At 46.9% G+C, this 26,845-nt stretch overlaps 1 protein-coding gene across 1 annotated transcript in view; it reads right to left on the reverse strand.

Annotated features, from left to right (window-relative positions):
- Window positions 1–14,421, reverse strand: part of NDUFS5 (NADH:ubiquinone oxidoreductase subunit S5) — a 68,553-nt gene extending 54,132 nt beyond the window's left edge. Inside the window, exon 1 of the mRNA XM_063957172.1 lies at window positions 14,313–14,421. The gene's annotated coding sequence lies outside the window, so the exon portion shown is untranslated. The remainder of the gene's footprint in view (window positions 1–14,312) is intronic.
- Between the last annotated feature and the right edge of the window lie 12,424 nt (window positions 14,422–26,845).

The raw sequence follows: 26,845 nt of genomic DNA on the forward strand, positions 1-26,845 counted from the left end.
CCACAGAATGTACAAGTTGAATTTTGTTACAAATCCAACGAGCAATCGACTGCTTAGAAGCAGGTGCACCCAACTTGTTGGGTGCATACAGTATAAACAGCGAGTCAGATTTTCTGACTCCAGCCGTCCTTTAAATGTATATTTTTAAGGCTCTGACAACGTCCAACAACTTGGAGTCCTTCAAGTCGTCTGTAGCCGCAGGCACTACAATAGGCTGGTTCAGGTGAAACGCTGATACCACCTTAGGGAGAAAATGCGGACGCGTCCGCAGCTCTGCCCTATGTCGAATGGAAAATTAAATAAGGGCTTTTATAAAACAAAGCCGCCAGTTCAGATACTCTCCCGGCCGAAGCCAGGGCCAGTAACATAGTCACTTTCCATGTGAGATATTTCAAATCCACCTTCTTTAGTGGTTCAAACCAATTTGATTTGAGGAAATCTAAAACTACATTTAGATCCCACGGTGCCACCTTAGGCACCACAGGAGGCTGTATATGCAGTACTCCTTTGATAAAAATCTGGACCTCAGGGACTGAGGCCAATTCTTTTTGGAAGAATATTGATAGGGCCGAAATTTGAACCTTAATAGATCCCAATTTGAGACCCATAGACAATCCTGATTGCAGGAAATGTAGGAAAACGACCCAGTTGAAATTCCTCCATCGGAGCACTCCGCTGCTCGCACCACGCAACATTTTCGCCAAATACGGCGATAATGCTTCGCGGTGACTTCCTTCCTTGCCTTTATCAAGGTAGGAATGACTTCTTCTGGAATGCCTTTTCCTTTTAGGATCTGGCATTCAAACGCCATGCCGTCAAACGCAGCCGCGGTAAGTCTTGAAAAAGACAAGTACCCTGCTGAAGCAGGTCCCTTCTCAGAAGTAGAGGCCACGGATCGTCCGTGACCATCTCTTGAAGTTCCGGGTACCAAGTCCTTCTTGGCCAATCCGGAGCCACTAGTCTTACTCCACTTTGCCGTATAATCCTCAATACCTTTGGTATGAGAGGCAGAGGAGGAAACACATATACCGACTGGTACACCCAAGGTGTTACCAGCGCGTCCACAGCTATTGCCTGCGGATCTCTTGACCTGGCGCAATACCTGTCCAGTGTTTTGTTGAGGCGAGACGCCATCATGTCCACCATTGGTTTTACCCAACGGTTTAATAGCATGTGGAAAACTTCTGGATGAAGTCTCCACTCTCCCGGGTGAAGGTCGTGTCTGCTGAGGAAGTCTGCTTCCCAGTTGTCCACGCCCGGGATGAATACTGCTGACAGTGCTATCACGTGATTCTCCGCCCAGCGAAGGATCCTGGCAGCTTCTGCCATTGCCCTCCTGCTTCTTGTGCCGCCCTGTCTGTTTACATGGGCGACTGCCGTGATGTTGTCCGACTGGATCAACACCGGTCTTCCTTGAAGCAGAGGTTCCGCCTGGCTTAGAGCATTGTAGATTGCTCTTAGTTCCAGAATGCTTATGTGAAGAGACTTTTTCAGGCTCGACCACACTCCCTGGAAATTTCTTCCCTGTGTGACTGCTCCCCAGCCTCTCTGGCTGGCACCCGTGGTCACCAGGATCCAATCCTGCATGCCGAATCTGCGGCCCTCCAATAGATGAGCCTCCTGCAACCACCACAGAAGGGATACCCTTGTCCTCGGCGACAGGGTTATCCGCAGGTGCATCTGAAGATGCGACCCTGACCATTTGTCCAACAGATCCCTTTGCATGGAATCTGCCGAAAGGGATTGCTTCGTAAGAAGCTACCATTTTTTCCCAGGACTCTTGTGCATTGATGTACAGACACCTTTCCTGGTTTTAGGAGGTTCCTGACCAGGTCAGATAACTCCTTGGCTTTTTCTTCGGGAAGAAAAACCTTTTCTGAACTGTGTCCAGAATCATCCCCAGGAACAGCAGACGAGTTGTCGGCATTAATTGGGATTTTGGAATATTCAGAATCCATCCGTGCTGCTTTAGCACCTCTTGAGATAGTGCTAAACCCATCTCTAGCTGTTCTCTGGACCTTGCCCTTATTAGGAGATCGTCCAAGTATGGGATAATTAATACGCCTTTTCTTCGAAGAAGAAGAAATATTATCTCGGCCATTACCTTTGTAAAGACCCGAGGTGCCGTGGACAAACCAAACGGCAGCGTCTGAAACTGATAGTGACAGTTTTGTACAACGAACCTGAGGTACCCCTGGTGTGAGGGGTAATTGGAACGTGGAGATACGCATCCTTGATGTCCAAGGATACCATAAAGTCCCCTTCTTCCAGGTTCGCTATCACTGCTCTGAGTGACTCCATCTTGAACTTGAACTTCTTTATGTACAGGTTCAAGGACTTCAGATTTAGAATAGGCCTTACCGAGCCATCCGGCTTCGGTACCACAAAAAGAGTGGAATAATACCCCTTCCCTTGTTGTAGAAGAGGTACCTTGACTATCACCTGCTGAGAATACAGCTTGTGAATGGCTTCCAAAACCGTCTCCCTTTCTGAGGGGGACGTTGGTAAAGCAGACTTCAGGAAACGGCGAGGTGGCTCTGTCTCTAATTTCAACCTGTACCCCTGAGATATTATCTGCAGGATCCAGGGATTTACCTGCGAGTGAGCCCACTGCGCGCTGTAATTCTTGAGACGACCGCCTACCGCCCCCGAGTCCGCTTGCGAAGCCCCAGCGTCATGCTGAGGCTTTTGTAGAAGCCGGGGAGGGCTTCTGTTCCTGGGAAGGAGCTGCCTGTTGCTGTCTCTTCCCTCGTCCTCTGCCTCGTGGCAGATATGAATAGCCCTTTGCTCTCTTATTTTTAAAGGAACGAAAAGGCTGCGGTTGAAAGGTCGGTGCCTTTTTCTGTTGGGGAGTGACTTGAGGTAGAAAGGTGGATTTCCCGGCCGTAGCCGTGGCCACCAAATCCGATAGACCGACCCCAAATAACTCCTCTACGCATCGCCTGTCCACTGTCGTGTCCATAAAGCTCTTCTGGCCGAAATGGACATAGCACTTACCCGTGATACCAGTGTGCAGATATCTCTCTGTGCATCACGCATATAAAGAAATGCATCCTTTATTTGTTCTAACGACAGTAAAATATTGTCCCTGTCCAGGGTATCAATATTTTCGATCAGGGACTCTGACCAAACTACCCCAGCACTGCACATCCAGGCAGTCGCAATAGCTGGTCGTAGTATAACACCTGCATGTGTGTATATACCTTTTTGGATATTTTCCATCCTCCTATCTGATGGATCTTTAAGTGCGGCCGTCTCAGGAGAGGGTAACGCCACTTGTTTTGATAAGCGTGTTAGCGCTTTGTCCACCCTAGGAGGTGTTTCCCAGCGCTCCCTAACCTCTGGCGGGAAAGGGTATAAAGCCAATAACTTCTTTGAAATTAGCAGTTTTTTATCGGGGCACCCCACGCTTCATCACACACGTCATTTAATTCTTCTGATTCGGTAAAAACTACTGGTAGTTTTTTTCACACCCCACATAATACCCTGTTTAGTGGTACCTGTAGTATCAGCTAAATGTAACATCTCCTTTATTGCCAAAATCATATAACGTGTGGCCCTTTTGGAAAATACGGTTGATTCGTCACCTTCACTACCGGAATCAGTGCCTGTGTCTGGGTCTGTGTCGACCGACTGAGGCAAGGGGCGTTTTACAGCCCCTGACGGTGTTTGAGGCGCCTGGACAGGCACTAAGTGAGTGTCCGGCCGCCTCATGTCGGCAAACGACTGCTTAAGCGAGTTGACGCTATCCCGTAATTCCACAAATAAAGGCATCCATTCTGGTGTCGACCCCCTAGAAGGTGACATCCTCATATTTGGCAATTGCTCCGCCTCCACACCAATAACGTCCTCATACATGTCGACACACACGTACCGACACACAGCAGACACACAGGGAATGCTCTATACGAAGACAGGACCCACTAGCCCTTTGGGGAGACAGAGGGAGAGTCTGCCAGCACACACCAAAAAGCGCTATATATGACAGGGATAGCCTTATGATTAAGTGCTCCCTTATAGCTGCTTTTATATTAATATATTGCCATTTATTTTTCCCCCCCTCTCTGTTATACCCTGTTTCTGTAGTGCAGTGCAGGGGAGAGACCTGGGAGCCTTCCTGACCAGCGGAGCTGTGACAGAAAATGGCGCCGTGTGCTGAGGAGATAGGCCCCGCCCCTTTTCCGGCGGGCTCGTCTCCCGCTATTTAGTACATTTAGGCAGGGGTAAATATCTCCATATAGCCTCTGGGGCTATATGTGAGGTATTTTTAGCCTTTTTAAAGGTTTACATTTGCCTCCCAGGGCGCCCCCCCCCAGCGCCCTGCACCCTCAGTGACTGCCGTGTGAAGTGTGCTGAGAGGAAAATGGCGCACAGCTGCAGTGCTGTGCGCTACCTTAAGAAGACTGCAGGAGTCTTCAGCCGCCGATTCTGGACCTCTTCTTGCTTCAGCATCTGTGAGGGGGCCGGCGGCGTGGCTCCGGTGACCATCCAGGCTGTACCTGTGATCGTCCCTCTGGAGCTTCATGTCCAGTAGCCAAGAAGCCAATCCATCCTGCACGCAGGTGAGTTCACTTCTTCTCCCCTCTGTCCCTCGTTGCAGTGATCCTGTTGCCAGCAGGAATCACTGTAAAATAAAAAACCTAAGCTAAACTCTCTAAGCAGCTCTTTATGAGAGCCACCTAGAATTGCACCCTTCTCGGCCGGGCACAAAAATCTAACTGGAGTCTGGAGGAGGGTCATAGGGGGAGGAGCCAGTACACACCACCTGACCTGTAAAAGCTTTACTTTTGTGCCCTGTCTCCTGCGGAGCCGCTATTCCCCATGGTCCTTTCAGGAACCCCAGCATCCACTTAGGACGATAGAGAAAAGAGTTTCTGTTCCTTGGAACTGGCTGATCTATGCAGCCATTTTCCTCTCCCTCTGTCACGAGCAGAAAAGAGGAACCCTTTTGTCCGCTTGCCAACCAGGCCTGCGCCTGATAATACGGCGTCTTATTTTGAGAGGCGACCTGGGGTACATCCCCTCTTTTAAGGCAATACTTCCAAATGCCGTTTGGAATCCGCATCACCTGACCACTTTACTGGTATAATTGGACAACGCACTTATACTTGATGCCAGTCGGCAAATATTCCGCTGTGCATCATGCATATATAGAAATGCATCTTTTAATTGCTCTATAGGCAATAATATACTGTCCTTATCTAGGATATCATATTTCCAGTCAGGGAATCCGACCACGCCAACCCAGCACTGCACATCCAGGCTGAGGCGATTGCTGGTCGCAGTATAACACCAGTATGTGTGTAAATACATTTTAGGATACCCTCCTGCTTTCTATCAGCAGGATCCTTAAGGGCGGCCATCTCCAGAGAGGGTAGAGCCCTTGTACAAGCGTGTGAGCGCCTTATCCCCCCTAGGTGGTGTTTCCCAACGCACCCTAACCTCTGGCGGGAAAAGGTATACTGCCAATAACTTTTTAGAAATTATCAATTGTTATCGGGGGGAAACCCACGCATCATCACACACCTCATTTTATTTCTCAGATTCAGGAAAACTACAGGAAGTTTTTCCTCACCAAACATAATACCCCTTTTTTTTGGTGGTATTTATATTATCAGAAGAGTGTAAACTTTTTCCATTGCCTCAATCATGCAATGTGTGGCCCTATTGGAAATCACGGTTGTCTCTTCACCGTCGACACAGGAGTCAGTATCCGTGTCGGCGTCTGTATCTGAGGTAACGGGCGCTTTAGAGCCCCTGTATGAGACGTCTGGACATGCACAAGCTGAGTAGCCGGCTGTCTCATGTCAACCACTGTCTTTTATACAAAGCTGACACTGTCACGCAATTTCAACAGTACATCCACTCAGGTGTCGACCCCCCAGGGGGTGACAACACTATTACAGACACTCTACTCCGTCTCCTCATCATTTTTCTCCTCATACATGTCGACACAAACGTACCGACACACAGCACACACACACAGGGAATGCTCTGATAGAGGACAGGACCCCACTAGCCCTTTGGGGAGACAGAGGGAGAGTTTGCCAGCACACACCAGAGCGCTATATATATACAGGGATAACCTTATATAAGTGTTTTTCCCTTTATAGCTGCTGTATTGTTTATACTGCGCCTAATTTGTGCCCCCCTCTCTTTTTTAACCCCTTTCTGTAGTGTAGTGACTGCAGGGGAGAGCCAGGGAGCTTCCCTCCAACTGAGCTGTGAGGGAAAATGGCGCCAGTGTGCTGAGGAGATAGGCTCCGCCCCTTTCTCGGCGTCCTTATCATCCGTTTTCTTGTATGTTTTGGCAGGGGTTAAATGCATCCATATAGCCCAGGAGTTATATGTGATGCATTTATTTTAGCCATAAAAGGTTTTCTATCGATTTATTGCGTCTCAGGGCGCTGCCCCCCCAGCGCCCTGCACCCTCAGTGACCGGAGTGTGAAGTGTGCTGAGAGCAATGGCGCACAGCTGCGGTGCTGTGCGCCTACCTTTATCTGAAGACAGGAAAGTCTTCTGCCGCCGATTTTTCCGGACCTCTTCGCTCTTCTGGCTCTGTAAGGGGGCCGGCGGCGCGGCTCCGGTGACCCATCCAGGCTGAACCTGTGATCGTCCCTCTGGAGCTAATGTCCAGTAGCCTAAGAAGCCCAATCCACTCTGCACGCAGGTGAGTTCGCTTCTTCTCCCCTTAGTCCCTCGATGCAGTGAGCCTGTTGCCAGCAGGTCTCACTGAAAATAATAAACCTAAACTAAAACTTTCACAAAGAGCTCAGGAGAGCCCCTAGTGTGCACCCTTCTCGTCGGGCACAGAAAATCTAACTGAGGCTTGGAGGAGGGTCATAGGGGGAGGAGCCAGTGCACACCAGGTGATCCTAAAGCTTTCTTTAGATGTGCCCTGTCTCCTGCGGAGCCGCTATTCCCCATGGTCCTTACGGAGTTCCCAGCATCCACTAGGACGTCAGAGAAATTTTTTTTTGTGGCCACCACTAAATGGTTCCCAACAGCAACAATTCAATTGTACTGCCGTTCGGGCACCCAGCAGCCGCGGTGGACACATTTTTCTCTCGCAGAATCTACCATTTGGACGCCCAAAGCAGGAGTTTATAGGGGCTAAATTCAGTTTGTTTGGGTGCAACATACGCGATATGCATGTGTGCCCAAACAATTGAATTGTGACAATCGTTTGGGCATCTAAACAGTCTCGTTTAGACAGGATTTTGAAATGACTAAAAACACTTGAATCAGCCCCATATATTCAACATTAAGTGCAGGAATCTATGGGTTTCCCTGTACATCAAGAGGGTGCATTTAACACAGATGATTCCTTGCAGCTCCTGAGACTGTGAGGGAAAATCTCCATTAAACGCACCTCTGGGGCGTAACACTCAGAGTAACAAGCCTTAATTAAATAGTTCAGGACTGACACAATTAATTGAATCTGCTCCATAGCAAACCAATAAACTATTACGTGATAAGATGAAGGAACAAGGAGTCATTTCAGAACAGCTTCATACTTGGGAGCTCCAATTCCTCAGGTTGCAACACATACCTACAACAATTGTTATATTAGAAAAGCTGATTAAACAGGACCTAGAACTTTGCTGGTTTGAAAAAAACACACACACACACACACACACACACACACACACACACACACACACAGTATATAAAAAAAAACAAAAAAACTTTCCTCACACTCGTCAATGTGACACAATTATTATTTTCTTTTAAGGCTGCAGACTCACTCTGCATCTCCAAAAACCTTAAAGACATGATTCTGGGGGGGGGGGGGGGGAAATAATAAGAATTTACTTACCGATAATTCTATTTCTCGTAGTCCGTAGTGGATGCTGGGGACTCCGTCAGGACCATGGGGAATAGTGGGCTCCGCAGGAGACAGGGCACATCTAAAAAGCTTTTTAGGTCACATGGTGTGTACTGGCTCCTCCCCCTATGACCCTCCTCCAAGCCTCAGTTAGGTACTGTGCCCGGACGAGCGTACACAATAAGGAAGGATCTTGAATCCCGGGTAAGACTCATACCAGCCACACCAATCACACCGTACAACTTGTGATCTGAACCCAGTTAACAGTATGATAACAAAACGAAGTAGCCTCTGAAAAAATGGCTCACAACAATAGTAATAACCCGATTTTTGTAACAATAACTATGTACAAGCATTGCAGACAATCCGCACTTGGGATGGGCGCCCAGCATCCACTACGGACTACGAGAAATAGAGAAAATAAGAATTTACTTACCGATAATTCTATTTCTCGTAGTCCGTAGTGGATGCTGGGGACTCCGTCAGGACCATGGGGAATAGCGGGCTCCGCAGGAGACAGGGCACATCTAAAAAGCTTTTTAGGTCACATGGTGTGTACTGGCTCCTCCCCCTATGACCCTCCTCCAAGCCTCAGTTAGGTACTGTGCCCGGACGAGCGTACACAATAAGGAAGGATCTTGAATCCCGGGTAAGACTCATACCAGCCACACCAATCACACCGTACAACTTGTGATCTGAACCCAGTTAACAGTATGATAACAAAACGAAGTAGCCTCTGAAAAAATGGCTCACAACAATAGTAATAACCCGATTTTTGTAACAATAACTATGTACAAGCATTGCAGACAATCCGCACTTGGGATGGGCGCCCAGCATCCACTACGGACTACGAGAAATAGAATTATCGGTAAGTAAATTCTTATTTTCTCTAACGTCCTAGTGGATGCTGGGGACTCCGTCAGGACCATGGGGATTATACCAAAGCTCCCAAACGGGCGGGAGAGTGCGGATGACTCTGCAGCACCGAATGAGAGAACTCCAGGTCCTCTTTAGCCAGAGTATCAAATTTGTAAAATTTTACAAACGTGTTCTCCCCTGACCACGTAGCTGCTCGGCAAAGTTATAATGCCGAGACTCCTCGGGCAGCCGCCCAGGATGAGGCCACCTTCCTTGTGGAATGGGCATCTACATATTTCGGCTGTGGCAGGCCTGCCACAGAATGTGCAAGCTGAATTGTACTACAAATCTAGCGTGCAATAGACTGCTTAGAAGCAGGAGCACCCAGCTTGTTGGGTGCATACAATATAAACAGCAAGTCAGACTTTCTGACTCCAGCCGTCCTAACTATATATATATATATATATATATATATATATATATATATATATATATATATATATATATATATATTTTTAGGGCCCTGACAACGTCTAGTAACTTGGAGTCCTCCAAGTCCCCAGTAGCCGCAGGCACCACAATAGGTTGTTTCAGGTGACAACGCTGACACCCCTTTAGGAAGAAACTGGAGACGAGTCCCAGTTCTGCCCTGTTCAAATGGAAAATTCTAATATGGGCTTTTGTAAAACAAAACCGCCCATTCTTTTTGACAATCGCCTGGCCGAGGCCAGGACTAACAACATGGTCACTTTCCATGTGAGATATTGGTCAACAGCATGGTCACTTTCCATGTGAGATATTTCAAATCCACAGATTTGAGCGGTTCAAACCAATATGATTTTAAGGAATCCCAACACTATGTTGAGATCTCACGGTGCCCCTAGAGGCACAAAAGAACTGTATATGGAATACACCCTTTACAATCTGGACTTCAGGAACTGAAGTCAATTTTTTCTGGAAGAAAATCTACAGGGCCGAAATTTAAATCTTAATGAACCCCAATTTGAGGCTCAAAACACTCCTGTTTTCAGGAAGTGCAGAATCGACCTAGTTGAATTTCCTTCGTGGAGCCTTCCTGGCCTTACCCACGCAACATATTTTCACCACATGTGGTGATGACGTTGTGCGGTCACCTCCTTCCTGGCTTTGACCAAGGTAGGTATGACCTCTTATGGAATGCCTTTTTCCCTTCAGAATCCGGTATTCAACCGCCATGCCGTCAAACGCAGCCGCGGTAATTCTTGGAAAAGACATGGTACTTGCTGAAGCAAGTCCCTTCTTAGCTCCCCAGGCCCTTAGTCCTCTGTGAGCATCTCTTGAAGCTCCGGGTACCAAGTCCCTCTTGGCCCATCCGGAGCCACTAGTATAGTTCATACTCCTCTATGTCTTATAATTCTCAATACCTTGGTTATGAGAAACAGAGGAGGGAACCCATACACTGACTGGTACACCCACGGTGTTACCAGAACATCCACAGCTATCGCCTGAAGGTCTCATGACCTGGCGGAATACCTGTCCCGTTTTTCGGGCGGGACGCTATCATGTCCACCTTTGGTCTTTGCCAACGGTCCACAATCATGCTGAAAAACTTCCCTATGAAGTTTCCACTCTCCCGGGTGGAGGTCATGCCTGCTGAGGAAGTCTGCTTCCCAGTCGTCCACTCCCGGAAAGAACACTGCTGACAGTGCTATCACATGATTTTCCGCCTAGCGAAAAATCCTTGCAGTTTTGTCACTGCCCTCCTGCTTCTTGTGCCGCCCTTTCTGTTTACGTGGGCGACTGCCGTGTTATCCCACTGGATCAATACCGGCTGACCTTGAAGCAGAGGTCTTGCTAAGTTTAGAGCCTTATAAATTTGCTCTAAGCTTATTTATGCAGAGAGAATTCTCCAGACTTAATCACACTTCCCTGGAAATTTTTTTTTTTTTCCCTGTGTGACTGTTCTCCAGCCTCTCAGGCTGGCCTCCGTGGTCACCGGCATCCAATCCTGAATGCCAAATCTGCGGCCCTCTAGAAGATGAGCACTCTGTAATCACCACAGGAGAGACACCCTTGTCCTTGGATATAGGGTTATCCGCTGATGCATCTGAGGATGCGATCCGGACCATTTGTCCAGCAGATCCCACCGAAGAGTTCTTGCGGGAAATCTGCCGAATGGAATTGCTTCGTAATAAGCCACCATTTTTACCAGGACTCTTGTGCAATGATGCACTGACACTTTTCCTGGTTTTAGGAGGATCCCGATTAGCTCGGATAACTCCCTGGCTTTCTCCACTGGGAGAAACACGTTTTTCTGGACTGTGTCCAGAATCATCCCTATGAACAGTAGACGTGTCATCGGAAAAAGCTGCGATTTTGGAATATTTAGAATCCACTCGTGCTGACGTAGAACTACTTAAGATAGTGCTACTCCGACCTCCAACTGTTCTCTGGACCTTGCCCTTATCAGGAAAGCGTCCATGTTTCCTTTTAAGAAAAATCATCATTCCGGCCATTACCTTGGTAAAGACCCGGGGCGCCGTGGACAACCCAAACGGCAGCGTCTGAACTGATAGTGACAGTTCTGTACCAGGAACCTGAAGTACCCTTGGTGAGAAGGGCAAATTTGGACCTGTAGGTAAGCGTCCCTGATATCCAGTGACACCATATCGTCCCCTTCTTCCTGGTTCGCTATCACTGCTCTGAGTGACTCCATCTTGATTTGAACGCTTGTATGTAAGTGTTCAAATATTTCAGATCTCACCGAGCCGGTTGGCTTCAGTACCACAATATAGTGTGGAATACTACCCCCTTCCATGTTGTAAGAGGGGTACTTTGATTATCACCTGCTGGGAATACAGCCTGTGAATTGTGTGAGGGGGAGATGTCTCGAATTTCCAATGTACACCTGGGATACTACATGTAGGATCCCGGAGTTCCCTTGCGAGTGAGCCCCCTGCGTACTGAAACTCTTGAGATGACCCCCTACCGCACCTGAGTCCGCTTGTACGGCCCCAGCGTTATGCTGCGGACTTGGCAGAAGCTGTGAGGGGCTTCTGTTCCTGGGAATGGGCTGCTTGCTGCAGTCTTCTTCCCTTTCCTCTACCCCTGGGCAGATATGACTGGCCTTTGCCCGCCTGCCCCTATGGGGACGAAAGGACTGAGACTGAAAAGACTGTGTCCTTTTTTGCCGATATGTGATTCGGGGTAACAAAAAGTGGATTTTTCAGCTGTTGCCATGGCCACCAGGTCCGATGGACCGCCCCTTTATACGGCAATACTTCCACATGCCGTCTGGAATCTGCCTCACCTGACCACTGTCGTGTCTTCGTCTGGCAGATATGTAAATCACATTTACTCTTGATGCCAGAATGCAAATATCCCTCTGCGCATCACGCATATATAGAAATGCATCCTTAAAATGCTCTATAGTCAATAAAATCTTGTCCCTGTCAAGGGTATCAAAATTTTCAGTCAGGAAATCCGACTAAGCCCCCTCAGCGCTGCACATCCAGGCTGAGGCGATTGCTGGTCGTAGTATAACACCAGTATGTGTGTATATACTGTCATGATATTTTTCAGCTTCCTATCAGCTGGCTTCTTGAGGGCGGCCGTATCTAGAGACGGTAACGCCATGTTTTTATAAGCGTGTGAGCGCCTTATCCACCCTAAGGTGTGTTTCCCAACTTGCCCTTACTTCTGGCGGGAAAGGGTATACCGCCCATAACTTTCTATCGGAGGAACCCCACGTATCATCACACACTTCATTTAATTTATCTGATTCAGGCAAAACTACAAGTAGTTTATTCACACCCTACAAAATACCCTTATTTGTGGTACTTGTAGTATCAGAAATATGTAACAGCTCCTTCATTGCCCTTAACATGTAACTCGTGGCCCTAAAGGAAAATTACGTATGTTTTTTCACCGTCGACACTGGGGTCAGTGTCCATGTCTGTGTCTGTCGACCGACTGAGGTAAATGGGCGTTTTTACAAGCCCCTGAGGGTGTCTGAGACGCCTGGACCGGTACTAATTTGTCCGCCGGCCATCTCATGTCGTCAACCGTCTTGCAGCGTGTTGACATTATCACGTAATTCCATAAGTAGACCATCCATTCCGGTGTCGACTCCCTAGAGAGTGACATCAACATTACAGGCAATTTGCTCCGCCTCCTCACCAACATTTTCCTCATACATGTCGACACACACGTACCGACATACAGCACACACACAGGGAATGCTCTGATAGAGGACAGGACCCACTAGCCCTTTGGGGAGACAGAGGGAGAGTTTGCCAGCACACACCAAAAGCGCTATAATGTATATAACAACCCTAGAAGGTGTTGTTTCTATATATGCGCTCTTAATATATCATTATATCGCCAATTTATGCCCCCCTTCTCTTTTAACCCTGTTTCTGTAGTGCAGTGCAGGGGAGAGTGGGAGCCTTCCTCACCAGCGGAGCTGATCAGGAAAATGGCGCTGAGTGCTGAGGAGAATAAGCTCCGCCCCATTTTCGGCGGGCTTTTCCTCCCGGTTTTTTAATAACTGGCCTGGGTTAAAATACATACATATAGCCTTAATGGCTATATGTGATGTATTTATTCGCCAAATAGGTATTTATATTGCTGCCCAGGGCGCCCCCAGCAGCGCCCTGCACCCTCCGTGACCGTGTCAGTGAGCCGTGTGACAACAATGGCGCACAGCTGCAGTGCTGTGCGCTACCTCTCTGAAGACTGTGAAGTCTTCTGCCGCCTGTTTCCGGACCTCCGTTCCGCCGTCTTTCTTCAGCGTCTGTAAGGGGGATCGGCGGCGCGGCTCCGGGACGAACCCCAGGCTGACCTGTGTTCCGACTCCCTCTGGAGCTCAGTGTCCAGTAGCCTAAGACTTCAATCCTCCTGCACGCAGGTGAGTTGCCAGTCTCTCCCCTAAGTCCCTCGTTGCAGTGATCCTGTCGCCAGCAGGAATCACTGATTAGAAACCTAAAAAAAAACTTTACTAAATAGCTCCTTAAGAGAGCCATCCAGTTTGCACCCTTCTCGGACGGGCACAAAAACCTAACTGAGGCTTGGAGGAGGGTCATAGGGGGAGGAGCCAGTACACACCATGTGACCTAAAAAGCTTTTTAGATGTGCCCTGTCTCCTGCGGAGCCCGCTATTCCCCATGGTCCTGACGGAGTCCCCAGCATCCACTAGGACGTTAGAGAAAATACAATACTTGATTAAGACAACCCAGGGTATACCGCAGTTCAGAAAAACTGTGCACCTTGCCAATACTACCCCTTTTTTTTCTTTCTTGCACTCTTGAGTATACTGCAGGTCACACAGGTACTCCTGACTCTCCCACAGCCCACTGTTAGCCCTATGCTGATAACGCTAATAAGTGCAGTGAAAACGCTGCCAGTATTTTGGGGGAAATTGTAAAATAAATAAATAAATACACAAACAAACACCGTGTCCCAGTTATCAGCCCTGATTCCTGCCGTGTCCCCTGGGCCATGAAGGACAGCTTATCACATGCAGAGGCTGCTGGGACACATCCCGCATATCAGAGGCACAGGTAGCCGCACTCCGGTGTGTACAGGAGAATGTATCAAGGTTTAAATTCATACTCGTTAGTAATATCCAGGACGTTATATCCTCACCTGCAGGGTTACGGACGTCCTCTGCTACTCCAACTCTTCACGACACTAGTAGCCGTAAAGGAAAGCCTCTAGCACGTTGAGGAAACTGTCGCCATATTTGCTATTGGCACAAGTAGTGTATACAGCGCGCATATTTACGAAAACTCACGCTATGTCTCAAAATATGAGCTCCAAATTCATGACTTTAAACAGCATGCAAATCATTATTAAAGCAATCAATTCGAATACGATTAGCCAAAAACACAAATGATTTCCAATTGATTCTATGTATTTATTTTACGTATAGCGCCCCCTACCCATAGGAAGAACGTTGTGCTGTTAAACTCCTATACAGTAGATAAGGATGATGTGCTACCGTGTAACTGTAAGGTATACTTGCCAACTTTTGATAAAGCATTTCAGGGAGATTGTGAAAGTAACACCTATCAGCGCGGGCGTGTCCTGCTATATCTGTGATGCGTGTCATAAAAATGACATATCTAAATGTAAATGAGCCCCAGTGTTAGTAAGAGCTACTTGTCGAAGAAAAGACAATGACATTTCTCAAGATCTGTTTGTGTATTGCATTTTACAAGAGGTTCCATATACTGTAAGTGGCCACGAGAAACCTTATTTAAAATGCATGTAGCCATAGGGACCACTGTACCTTATAACCAATGTAAAGAAATGGTACTGATGATTCACTTTGAATGTATGTTTCTTTGGTTTCTCTTTCCCCCCAAGAATGTAACAGCTGCATAATGGCGATAAAGTGTAATCAGGGAGATTGATGGACTATTGAGGGAGTCGGGAGATTGCTACTATTTCAGGGAGTCTCCTGCAGAATGCAGGAGGGTAGGCAACTATGGTGTAAGGTATACACAGAAGAAATTAGCAAAGCTGTCATTTGTGGATCTAATTTACAAAACTCATTGAGGCCTGACAGATATACAGCTAAAAATGTAAATTTGCACCTGCACACGCCGTGTTGCGATACAGGTGATAGAAATGTTTTTTTATTTTATTTTTGCATGCAGGGACAATGCGGCCTGATTTCACCTGTAACATACATTACTGGACAGATTTATTTTTGCTCAAAAAAACAGGATACCATTCTCACAGAAATTATGTTTGATACATGATTGCCCTCATAGGCGTGCGCAGCTAATTTTATTAAGGGGTGCACCGCAGGAAGGGGCGTGTCTAGCACCAACTTTTGGGCGTGTCTAGCATCGCCCAGGGACATGTCTTGCGCTAGTTTACACTCTCTCAGTAAAATCACATGGCTTGATATAATTTCTCCCTAGTTCCTAATAATAAAGTAGATATAATACACCCCAGAGAAATAAAATGAAACATAATGGTGTGACCACCGGCCAGTACTGACTGTCCGCTACAGCATAACCCTAAGAACTTGCTGCCGCTGCACCCTATCGCAGCTTACACTTCCCCAATCTATCCCTGACCCAGCTGCGGAACTAGAGAGTGGTAGGCCTTGGTGCATAAGCATTCCCCTCCCTCCACCCCACCCCTTGCACCCACCAGCACCTACAGCCTGATTTTGAGTAGGCCAAATTTTGGAATTTTAATATAACACAACTAAAGTTTAAAATTTACACATGTGCCATCAAAGCCACATTTGCCTCTTTCTATGCCATCAGACTCCTCCGCAGGACACCAGCATTTGTCACACATGTCCCCGCTGTGAATACTTTCTGGATGCACTGTATGAGCCACATTCACATTACGCCACACAATATGAGCTGAATTCACATTATGCCACACAGTATGAGCTGAATTCACATTACGCCACACAGTATGAGCTGAAATTCACATTATACCACACAGGATGAGCTGAATTCACATTATGCCACACAGTATGAGCCAAATTCACATTATACAACATAGTATGAGCCAAATTCACATTATGCCACACAGAAAAGAATGAGATCTAAAAAAAAATTAGATCTGTGGGTGCACTCATGAAAAGAAAATGAAGAAGAAAAAAGATAAATATTTTAGCGGATCCAAGCATTTAGTAGGTTCCTGAGTGCACCTATAGACAATGGGCCTAGGGGCTAATTCACACCTGATCTCTGCTGTGCATTTTTCGCACAGCGGGTGATCAGGTCTGAACTGCGCATGCATATGCACCGCAATGCGCAGCGCGCAATGGACCGCAGTAACGTGAATCACTGGGCAGCAACGGGATAGTGCGAAAATTGTGAATGCACTGGCGATCCCAAGGAGATTGACAGGAAGAGGGCATTTGTGGGTGGCAACTGACCATTTTCAAGGAGTGTTCGGAAAAACGCAGGAGGGACCAGGCGTTTGGAGGGAGGGTTTCTGACGTGGCGTGGCTTGAGACATGGACGTTGCATCGTCACCTGCCGGGATCAGAGCTGGTTGAGAAGCAGGCTTCAACATCGCTGCAGAGCGGCTAAGTGATTATGCCATCCATGCTGGTGTTTTTAAACCTTGATGTATGTGAGCCTATGATTCAAGTAAAAAGTTTATACTTTTAATCATTTACGAGTGCGCTCTCCATTTATCCTTCAGTTTCTATTATACTCCCTTGGCATGGAGTGGATTGAAGCGACACTGGGATGATTTTGAAAGATATCCCAAGGACTTGTTGCGCAAAGACTGAGTATTGTATCACAAAATAAATATATATATGTAACCCATCTTTTCTTTTTCTTTTTTTTTTTATGAGCGCACCTACAGATCTCATTTTTATTTGTTTTTTGTTGGGTAACTAACATGGATGTACTGTATATATACAGTTGTGCTCATAAGTTTACATACCCTAGCAGAATTTGTGATTTTCTGGCCATTTGTCAGAGAATATAAATGATAACTCACAAACTTTTCTTTCACTCGTGGTTAGAGGTTGGGTGAAGCCATTCATTGTCAAACAACTGTGTTTACTCTTTTTAAATCATAATGACAACAGAAACTACCCAAATGACCCTGATCAAAAGTTTACATACCCTGGAGATTTTGGCCTGATAACATGCACACAAGTTGACACAAACGGGTTTGAATGGCTACTAAAGGTAACCATCCTCACCTGTGATCTGTTTGCTTGTAATCAGTGTGTGTGTATAAAAGGTCAGTGAGTTTCTGGACTCCTGAAAGACCCTTGCATCTTTCATCCAGTGCTGCACTGACGTGTCTGGATTCTGAGTCATGGGGAAAGCAAAAGAATTGTCAAAGGATCTGCGGGAAAAGGTATTGAACTGTATAAAACAGGAAAGGGATATAAAAAGATATCCAAGCAATTGAGAATGCCAATCAGCAGTGTTCAAACTCTAATTAAGAAGTGGAAAATGAGGTATTCTGTGGAAACCAAATCACGGTCAGGTAAACCAACCAGACTCCAGCAGGTGAAAAAAACACCCCAATAACTCAGGCGTTATAGGGTCCTGTGACCCTGTTAATACATGTATCAGCATATAGGGCGAGATGTATTAAGCAGTGATAAAAGTGGAGAAGTGAGCCAGTGGAGAGGTTGCCCATGGCAACCAATCAACTGCTCTGTATACTTTTATAGTATGCAAATTATAAATGTTAAGGCAACGCTGATTCGTTGTTATGGGCAACTTCTGGCTCACTTCTCCACTTTTACCACTGCTTAGTACATCACCCCGTCCAGGGCCGGTTCTAGCCCTTTTGGCGCCCCGGGTGGAAAATAGGGGCAAGGCTTCATACAGGGGGCGTGGTCAGTTACGCCCCCTGTAGAGTTCTGCCCCATTTGTGCCCCCTGTAGGAGTAGCGCCGCTTACACACAAAAAATAAAAATAATACTTACTATCCCCGCTCCTGATTCCCGACCGCTGCAGACCTCCGCCGGCGCCGCTCCTCTCCTCGGATCTATGGGACAGATAGACACTAGAGGTCAATTATGACCCCTAGCGTCTGTGTCAGTCCCACAATGCTGTGCGGTGCGCGATGATGTCATAGCATCTAGTTCCCTTCACAGCGGGGGACACAGCGGACACAGCGGGGGGCACAGTAGAGGATCTTGCCATGGTGCGGCGCCCTGAAGGCGGCGCCCGGGCAAAAGTCCTGCTTGCCCGTGGCAAGATCCGCTACTGACCCCGTCTGTGCGTTAATGCCCGTTAACAAGGTACTTTAACGGGCGTTAGCTAGGCTACCAGGAGAAGTGTGGAGTCTAATTGAACTGAATAGCCTCACTACCTTCCATTAATTACCCACAGTAAAGTATCACGGGTAATTGAATTACCCCCTGTGATTCTATTTCATTCCTGTCACCTGTATTAGCTTTTCTCACTGCAACCTTAGGTCGCAATTATTCTGTTAAATATATTCATGGTGACATCAGTCTAAAGGGCCCATACACTGCTGCGGCATGTCCATCTGGTATGTCGCAGGCGATCGCTGGCGATCACCCTGGCAGTCTCCCGGGCGGCAGGATCGCCTAAGATACATCGTATGCTGTCCTTTTGCATACAATATATCTTAGGCGATCCCAGCCATGCCTGCGGGGTCCGACATATCACGAGTGCAGCACTTTCAATCTGGAGGATCCGATCCGATGCTCACGGGGTTGCGCATCGTATCGGATACACAGCCAAAATGCCCGATTTCACACAATATATCGTCCCGAATGCCCTAATTGGGCTGAAATCGGGCATAATCGTTCTAATGTATGGGGCCCTTTACATCCACACTTGTCCTTCCAGCTTTTGTCAGTCACACAATTCAGATCAACAATCACAACTGGTGTCCATGTAGGCAAATACATGGAGATGTACTAAGTCTTGAAAAGCAATACGTTTCACGGTGATAAAGTACCAGCCAATTAGCTATTAACTGTCATTTTACAGGCTGGGTATGAAAAATGGCAGTTAGGAGCTGGTTGGTACTTTCTCACCGTGAAATGGATCACTTCTCAAGGCTTAGTACATCGGGCCTGACACAAAAACATTTACTCCTCGAGTAAGTCAATGCTCACTCAAAATGGGCTCTGCAACTAAGACACCGCAGGTGTGATTCCTGTGTACAGGATTACAGTCGGAGTCTGATATATGCCCCAAAAATGGTCCCGACAAGCCCGCATTTTTACGCCCACTCCCTGTTACCTCCCATAAAACAATTGCTTCCTATCAATCACTTTGCGAGCTTAATAGCAAATCAATTACTGTGCATGCACATTGTGAGAGTAGCACATACACAGTTTACTGAAAATCGCTTAATTGCATAAACATCAGCATAGGATACAACTCTGAATCAGGCCCTATGTCATTCAGCAGGATGTCACAGAATTCAAAGATACTGCTGATCTCTTCAACTGCAGTACACTTAGAATGTTACTGATCACTGAGCATTGGGATGCGGCCAAAGTACCATCAGTCAGGGTCCCAACAGTCAGAAGACTGACAGCAGAATTCCGATGGACAGAATCCTGAAAGATCAAACCAATAAGTAATGGGATTAGGGTTAGAATTAGGCACTAGGGAGAAGGTTAGTGTTAGGCTGTGGGGGAGGTTAGGGCTAGGCTGGTGGGGGGTGCAGTTAGGGTTAGACTGCGGGAGGGGCAGGTTGGGGTTATGGTGCAGGAGTGGTGGGATAGGGGTAGGGTTAAAATACTTAGTGGGAATTGTCCGTCTGGATTTCTGTCCATCTGGATTTCACTATTGGTCTTCTGCCAGGATTTCGCACCCGACCCAGTGCTTTTAGAACTTTAGATGAATCTGTTACACCTGCAATATGAGCTCCAGACAGATGTCTGCTGCCATGAAAGACAAAGTAATAGCTGAAGTCAATTTTCAGACCACAATTAGAGTAATTGCCCCAGTGTAGAAAGCCATCCAGTGGGTGTCAGCCATGGTAGCTGTCCGGAAAAAGGATGTGTCTTTGTGCAATTTTTTTTAACTCTTTTTATACAGGTAGATGGCAAGTAAGTACAAAGCACATACAACAAAGAGAATATATCAAAATCATATATTACAGAGTCGCATCTAGGCAAGAGTGGGTTACGGTCGTTAGGTCGACACAACTTAGGTAGACACTAATTAGGTCGACCACTGAAGGTCAACAATGCCGTTAGATTGACATGCATTAGGTCAACATGGCCGTTAGGTCGACATGTACTAGGTCAACATGAGTTTTTCACATTTTTTTAATTTTTTGGATTTTTTCATACTTAGCGATCCGTGTGGACTATGATTGCCCGAAGTATGGCGAGCGAAGCGAGCCATGCGAGGTGACACGGTGCACTAATTTGGGTTCCCCGTCACTTTCCAGACACCAAAAACCTCATGCGACCTTTTGACCTGTCGACCTAGTACATATCGACCTAACACCCATGTCGACATAAGCATGTCGACCTAATGGCAATGTTGACCTTCAGTGGTCGACCTAATGAGTGTCGACCTAAGTTACGTCGACCCAATGACCCATACCCGCAATAGTATATAACTGTACGTGTAACAATAAAGCTGCGGTATGTTCCAAAGAGCCTCTGAAACTATAATATGCTGTATATAAAGATAGATCGTTAAATGACATCACATTACTTTGTTTTCATATTGTTTTTATAAATCCAGATGTGATAACCAGCAACATCTGACTAATACAACAATGAACATAAAATAAGAAAAAAAACGGGGGCCAGATGTAATGAGGCCCGAGTACGGTGGCTGTGCAGGATGCCGGCCAAACTCAGACTTTTTTTTAAAGGCGCAAACACTTACAATGCATGGTTTTGCCTTGTAAGTGATTGCCCCTTTAAAGAAACATCCGAGTTCGGCCAGCATCTCGAACAGCCACCGAACTAGGGCCTCATTACATCCAGCCCTGGGTTAGGAGGAAAAAAGAAGAAGAAGGAGTGGGGGAAGAAGGGGGGGGGGGGAGGAGTACCAGGTTGTGCACATTGGGGGGTCATTCCGAGTTGTTCGCTCGTTATTTTTTTCTCGCAACGGAGCGATTAGTCGCTAATGCGCATGCGCAATGTCCGCACTGCGACTGCGCCCAGTAAATTTGCTATGCAGTTTGGAGTTTTACTCACGGCATTACGAGGTTTTTTCTTTGTTCTGGTGATCGGAGTGTGATTGACAGGAAGTGGGTGTTTCTGGGCGGAAACTGGCCGTTTTATGGGAGTGTGCGAAAAAACGCTACCGTTTCTGGGAAAAACGCGGGAGTGGCTGGAGAAACGGAGGAGTGTCTGGGCGAACGCTGGGTGTGTTTGTGACGTCAAACCAGGAACGACAAGCACTGAACTGATCGCAGATGCCGAGTAAGTCTGGAGCTACTCAGAAACTGCTAAGAAGTGTCTATTTGCAATTCTGCTAATCTTTCGTTCGCAATTTTGATATGCTAAGATTCACTCCCAGTAGGCGGCGGCTTAGCGTGTGCAAAGCTGCTAAAAGCAGCTTGCGAGCGAACAACTCGGAATGACCCCCATTATTTTAACCCCATGCATCTAAATAAAGAAAGACTCTGTGAGACCACATCACCCAATGCCAGAATCTTCATTGCTTTACATGCCAAATGTGAATTCTGGCAAATCACCCATGACAGAGAACTGCATGCTGACTACATTTATGACACAAGGGGAGAGCTATGCATTCCACAGGATGCCTTATGGCATTTGTACTGGAAGTAAGGTTATCAACAGTGCATGGTGCACCACTTTGAAGTCTGCCCTTGTAAAATCATTGTGGATGAGAGGAACATGACCAACAGGCTATCCAACAGATGCTATTCCCCATGGATAAGCTCAACCTCCAGCGTTCTCTTCTCATGACTCCAGTGAGGTAACTGCTCTGCTTTGTGAGCTACTGCATTTGCACTCTGGGGGTAATTCCAAGTTGATCGCAGCAGGAATTTTGTTAGCAGTTGGGCAAAACCATGTGCACTGCAGGGGAGGCAGATATAACATGTGTAGAGAGAGTAAGATTTGGGTGGGTTATTTTGTTTCTGTGCAGGGTAAATACTGGATGATTTATTTTTACACTGCAATTTAGATTGCAGAGTGAACACACCACACCCAAATCTAACTCTCTCTGCACATGTTATATCTGCCCCCCCCTGCAGTGCACATGGTTTTGCCCAACTGCTAACAAAGGGGGTAATTCCAAGTTGATCGCAGCAGGAATTTTGTTAGCAGTTGGGCAAAACCATGGCCCTCATTCCGAGTTGTTCGCTCGTTGACGATTTTCTCTATATTGTGATTAGTCGCTTACTGTGCATGGGGGGTCATTCCGAGTTGTTTGCTCGGTAAAAATCTTCTCATCGCAGCGATTTTCCGCTTAATGCGCATGCGCAATGTCCGCACTGCGACTGCGCCAAGTAAATTTGCTATGCAGTTAGCATTTTTACTCACGGCTTTTTCATCGTTCTGGCGATCGTAATGTGATTGACAGGAAATGGGTGTTACTGGGCGGAAACAGGCCGTTTTATGGGCGTGTGGGAAAAAACGCTACAGTTTCCGGAAAAAACGCGGGAGTGGCCGGAGAAACGGAGGAGTGTCTGGGCGAACGCTGGGTGTGTTTGTGACGTAAAACCAGGAACGACAAGCACTGAAATGATCGCAGATGCCGAGTAAGTCTGGAGCTACTCAGAAACTGCTACGAGGTGTGTAATCGCAATATTGCGATTACATCGTTCGCTATTTTAAGATGCTAAGATTCACTCCCAGTAGGCGGCGGCTTAGCATGAGCAAATCTGCTAAAATCCGCTTGCGAGCGAACAACTCGGAATGACCCCCATGGTTCGCAGAGCGCATGCGCTTAGTTATTTTACTCAAAAGTTAGGTATTTTACTCACGGCATAACAAGGATTTTTCTTCGTTCTGGTGATCGGAGTGTGATTGACAGGAAGTGGGTGTTTCTGGGCGGAAACTGACCGCTTTATGGGTGTGTGTGAAAAAACGCTGCCGTTTCTGGGAAAAACGCGGGAGTGGCTGGAGAAACGGGGGAGTGTCTGGGCGAACGCTGGGTGTGTTTGTGACGTCAAACCAGGAGCGAAACTGACTGAACTGATCGCAGTGGCAGAGTAAGTGTTGAGCTACTGCTAAGAAATTTCTATTCACAATTTTGAGAATCTTTAGTTCGCAATTCAGCTAAGCTAAGATTCACTCCCAATAGGCGGCGGCTTAGCGTGTGCAATGCTGCTAAAAGCAGCTTGTGAGCGAACAACTCGGAGTGAGGGCCATGGTTTTGCCCAACTGCTAACAAAATTCCTGCTGCGATCAACTTGGAATTACTAGTGATGAGCGGGTTCGGTTTCTCGGAAACCGAACCCCCCCGAACTTCACGCTTTTTACACGGGTCCGAGGCAGACTCGGATCTTCCCGCCTTGCTCGGTTAACCCGAGCGCGCCCGAACGTCATCATCCCGCTGTCGGATTCTCGCGAGGCTCGGATTCTATCGCGAGACTCGGATTCTATATAAGGAGCCGCGCGTCGCCGCCATTTTCACACGTGCATTGAGATTGATAGGGAGAGGACGTGGCTGGCGTCCTCTCCGTTTAGAGTAGACTAGAGAGTAGTAGAGAGTGACACTTGATTTACTAATTTTGGGGAGCATATTAGGAGTACTACTTGCTGATAGTGTGACCAGTGACCACCAGTTTAATTAATCCGTTCTCTGCCTGAAAAAAAACGATACACAGTGTGACACAGTCACATACCATATCTGTGCTCAGCCTCAGTGTGCCCTCAGTGTGCTGCATCATCTATGTAATACTGTATATCTGACTGTGCTGAGTGCTCACTGCTCACACAGCTTAATTGTGGGGGAGACTGGGGAGCAGTTATAGCAGGAGTACATATTTTTAACAGTGCACACTTTTGCTGCCAGAGTGCCACTGCCAGTGCCAGTGTGACTGACCAGTGACCACTGACCACCAGTATATTGTGATTGTCTGCCTGAAAAAGTTAAACACTCATCGTGTGGTGTTTTTTTTTATTCTATAAACGCATTCTGCTGACAGTGTCCAGCAGGTCCGTCATTATATAATATATACCTGTCCGGCTGCAGTAGTGATATATATATATTTTTTATATCATTATCATCCAGTCTATATTAGCACTGCAGCAGACGCAGTACGGTAGTCCACGGCTGTAGCTACCTCTGTGTCGGCAATCGCTCGTCCATCCATAATTGTATACCACCTACCCGTGGTGTTTTTTTTTTTTTCTATCTTCTTGATACTAGTAGCTTACTTTAGGAGTCTGCAGTGCTGAGCTGACAGTGTCCAGCAGGTCCGTCATTATATAATATATACCTGTCCGGCTGCAGTAGTGATATATATATATTTTATATCTCATTATCATCCAGTCTATATTAGCAGCAGACGCAGTACGGTAGTCCACGGCTGTAGATACCTCTGTGTCGGCAGTCGCTCGTCCATCCATAATTGTATACCACCTACCTGTGGTGTTTTTTTTTTTTCTATCTTCTTGATACTACTAGTAGCTTACTTTAGGAGTCTGCAGTGCTGAGCTGACAGTGTCCAGCAGGTCCGTCATTATATAATATATACCTGTCCGGCTGCAGTAGTGATATATATATATATTTTTTATATCATTATCATCCAGTCTATATTAGCAGCAGACGCAGTACGGTAGTCCACGGCTGTAGCTACCTCTGTGTCGGCAGTCGCTCGTCCATCCATAATTGTATACCACCTACCCGTGGTGTTTTTTTCTTTTTTCTATCTTCTTGATACCAGTAGCTTACTTTAGGAGTCTGCAGTGCTGAGCTGACAGTGTCCAGCAGGTCCGTCATTATATAATATATACCTGTACGGCTGCAGTAGTGATATATATATATATATTTTATATCATTATCATCCGGTCTATATTAGCAGCAGACGCAGTGCGGTAGTCCACGGCTGTAGCTACCTCTGTGTCGGCAGTCGCTCGTCCATCCATAATTGTATACCACCTACCCGTGGTGTTTTTTTCTTTTTTCTATCTTCTTGATACTAGTAGCTTACTTTAGGAGTCTGCAGTGCTGAGCTGACAGTGTCCAGCAGGTCCGTCATTATATAATATATACCTGTCCGGCTGCAGTAGTGATATATATATATTTTTTTTATATCATTATCATCCAGTCTATATTAGCAGCAGACGCAGTACGGTAGTCCACGGCTGTAGCTACCTCTGTGTCGGCAGTCGCTCGTCAATCCATAAGTATACTAGTATCCATCCATCTCCATTGTTTACCTGAGGTGCCTTTTAGTTGTGCCTATTAAAATATGGAGAACAAAAATGTTGAGGTTCCAAAAATAGGGAAAGATCAAGATCGACTTCCACCTCGTGCTGAAGCTGCTGCCACTAGTCATGGCCGAGACGATGAAATGCCAGCAACGTCGTCTGCCAAGGCCGATGCCCAATGTCATAGTACAGAGCATGTAAAATCCAAAACACCAAATATCAGTAAAAAAAGGACTAAAAAATCTAAAATAAAATCGTCGGAGGAGAAGCGTAAACTTGCCAATATGCCATTTACCACACGGAGTGGCAAGGAACGGCTGAGGCCCTGGCCTATGTTCATGGCTAGTGGTTCAGCTTCACATGAGGATGGAAGCACTCAGCCTCTCGCTAGAAAAATGAAAAGACTCAAGCTGGCAAAAGCACAGCAAAGAACTGTGCGTTCTTCGAAATCACAAATCCACAAGGAGAGTCCAATTGTGTCGTTTGCGATGCCTGACCTTCCCAACACTGGACGTGAAGAGCATGCGCCTTCCACCATTTGCACGCCCCCTGCAAGTGCTGGAAGGAGCACCCGCAGTCCAGTTCCTGATAGTCAGATTGAAGATGTCAGTGTTGAAGTACACCAGGATGAGGAGGATATGGGAGTTGCTGGCGCTGGGGAGGAAATTGACCAGGAGGATTCTGATGGTGAGGTGGTTTGTTTAAGTCAGGCACCCGGGGAGACACCTGTTGTCCGTGGGAGGAATAGGGCCATTGACATGCCTGGTGAAAATACCAAAAAAAATCAGCTCTTCGGTGTGGAAGTATTTCAACAGAAATGCGGACAACATTTGTCAAGCCGTGTGTTGCCTTTGTCAAGCTGTAATAAGTAGGGGTAAGGACGTTAACCACCTCGGAACATCCTCCCTTATACGTCACCTGCAGCGCATTCATCATAAGTCAGTGACAAGTTCAAAAACTTTGGGCGACAGCGGAAGCAGTCCACTGACCAGTAAATCCCTTCCTCTTGTAACCAAGCTCACGCAAACCACCCCACCAACTCCCTCAGTGTCAATTTCCTCCTTCCCCAGGAATGCCAATAGTCCTGCAGGCCATGTCACTGGCAATTCTGACGAGTCCTCTCCTGCCTGGGATTCCTCCGATGCATCCTTGCGTGTAACGCCTACTGCTGCTGGCGCTGCTGTTGTTGCTGCTGGGAGTCGATGGTCATCCCAGAGGGGAAGTCATACTCGTAAGACCACTTTTACTACTTCCACCAAGCAATTGACTGTCCAACAGTCCTTTGCGAGGAAGATGAAATATCACAGCAGTCATCCTGCTGCAAAGCGGATAACTGAGGCCTTGGCAGCCTGGGCGGTGAGAA

This window comes from Pseudophryne corroboree, chromosome 2, assembly GCF_028390025.1.
Source record: "Pseudophryne corroboree isolate aPseCor3 chromosome 2, aPseCor3.hap2, whole genome shotgun sequence".
NCBI lineage: Eukaryota > Metazoa > Chordata > Amphibia > Anura > Myobatrachidae > Pseudophryne > Pseudophryne corroboree.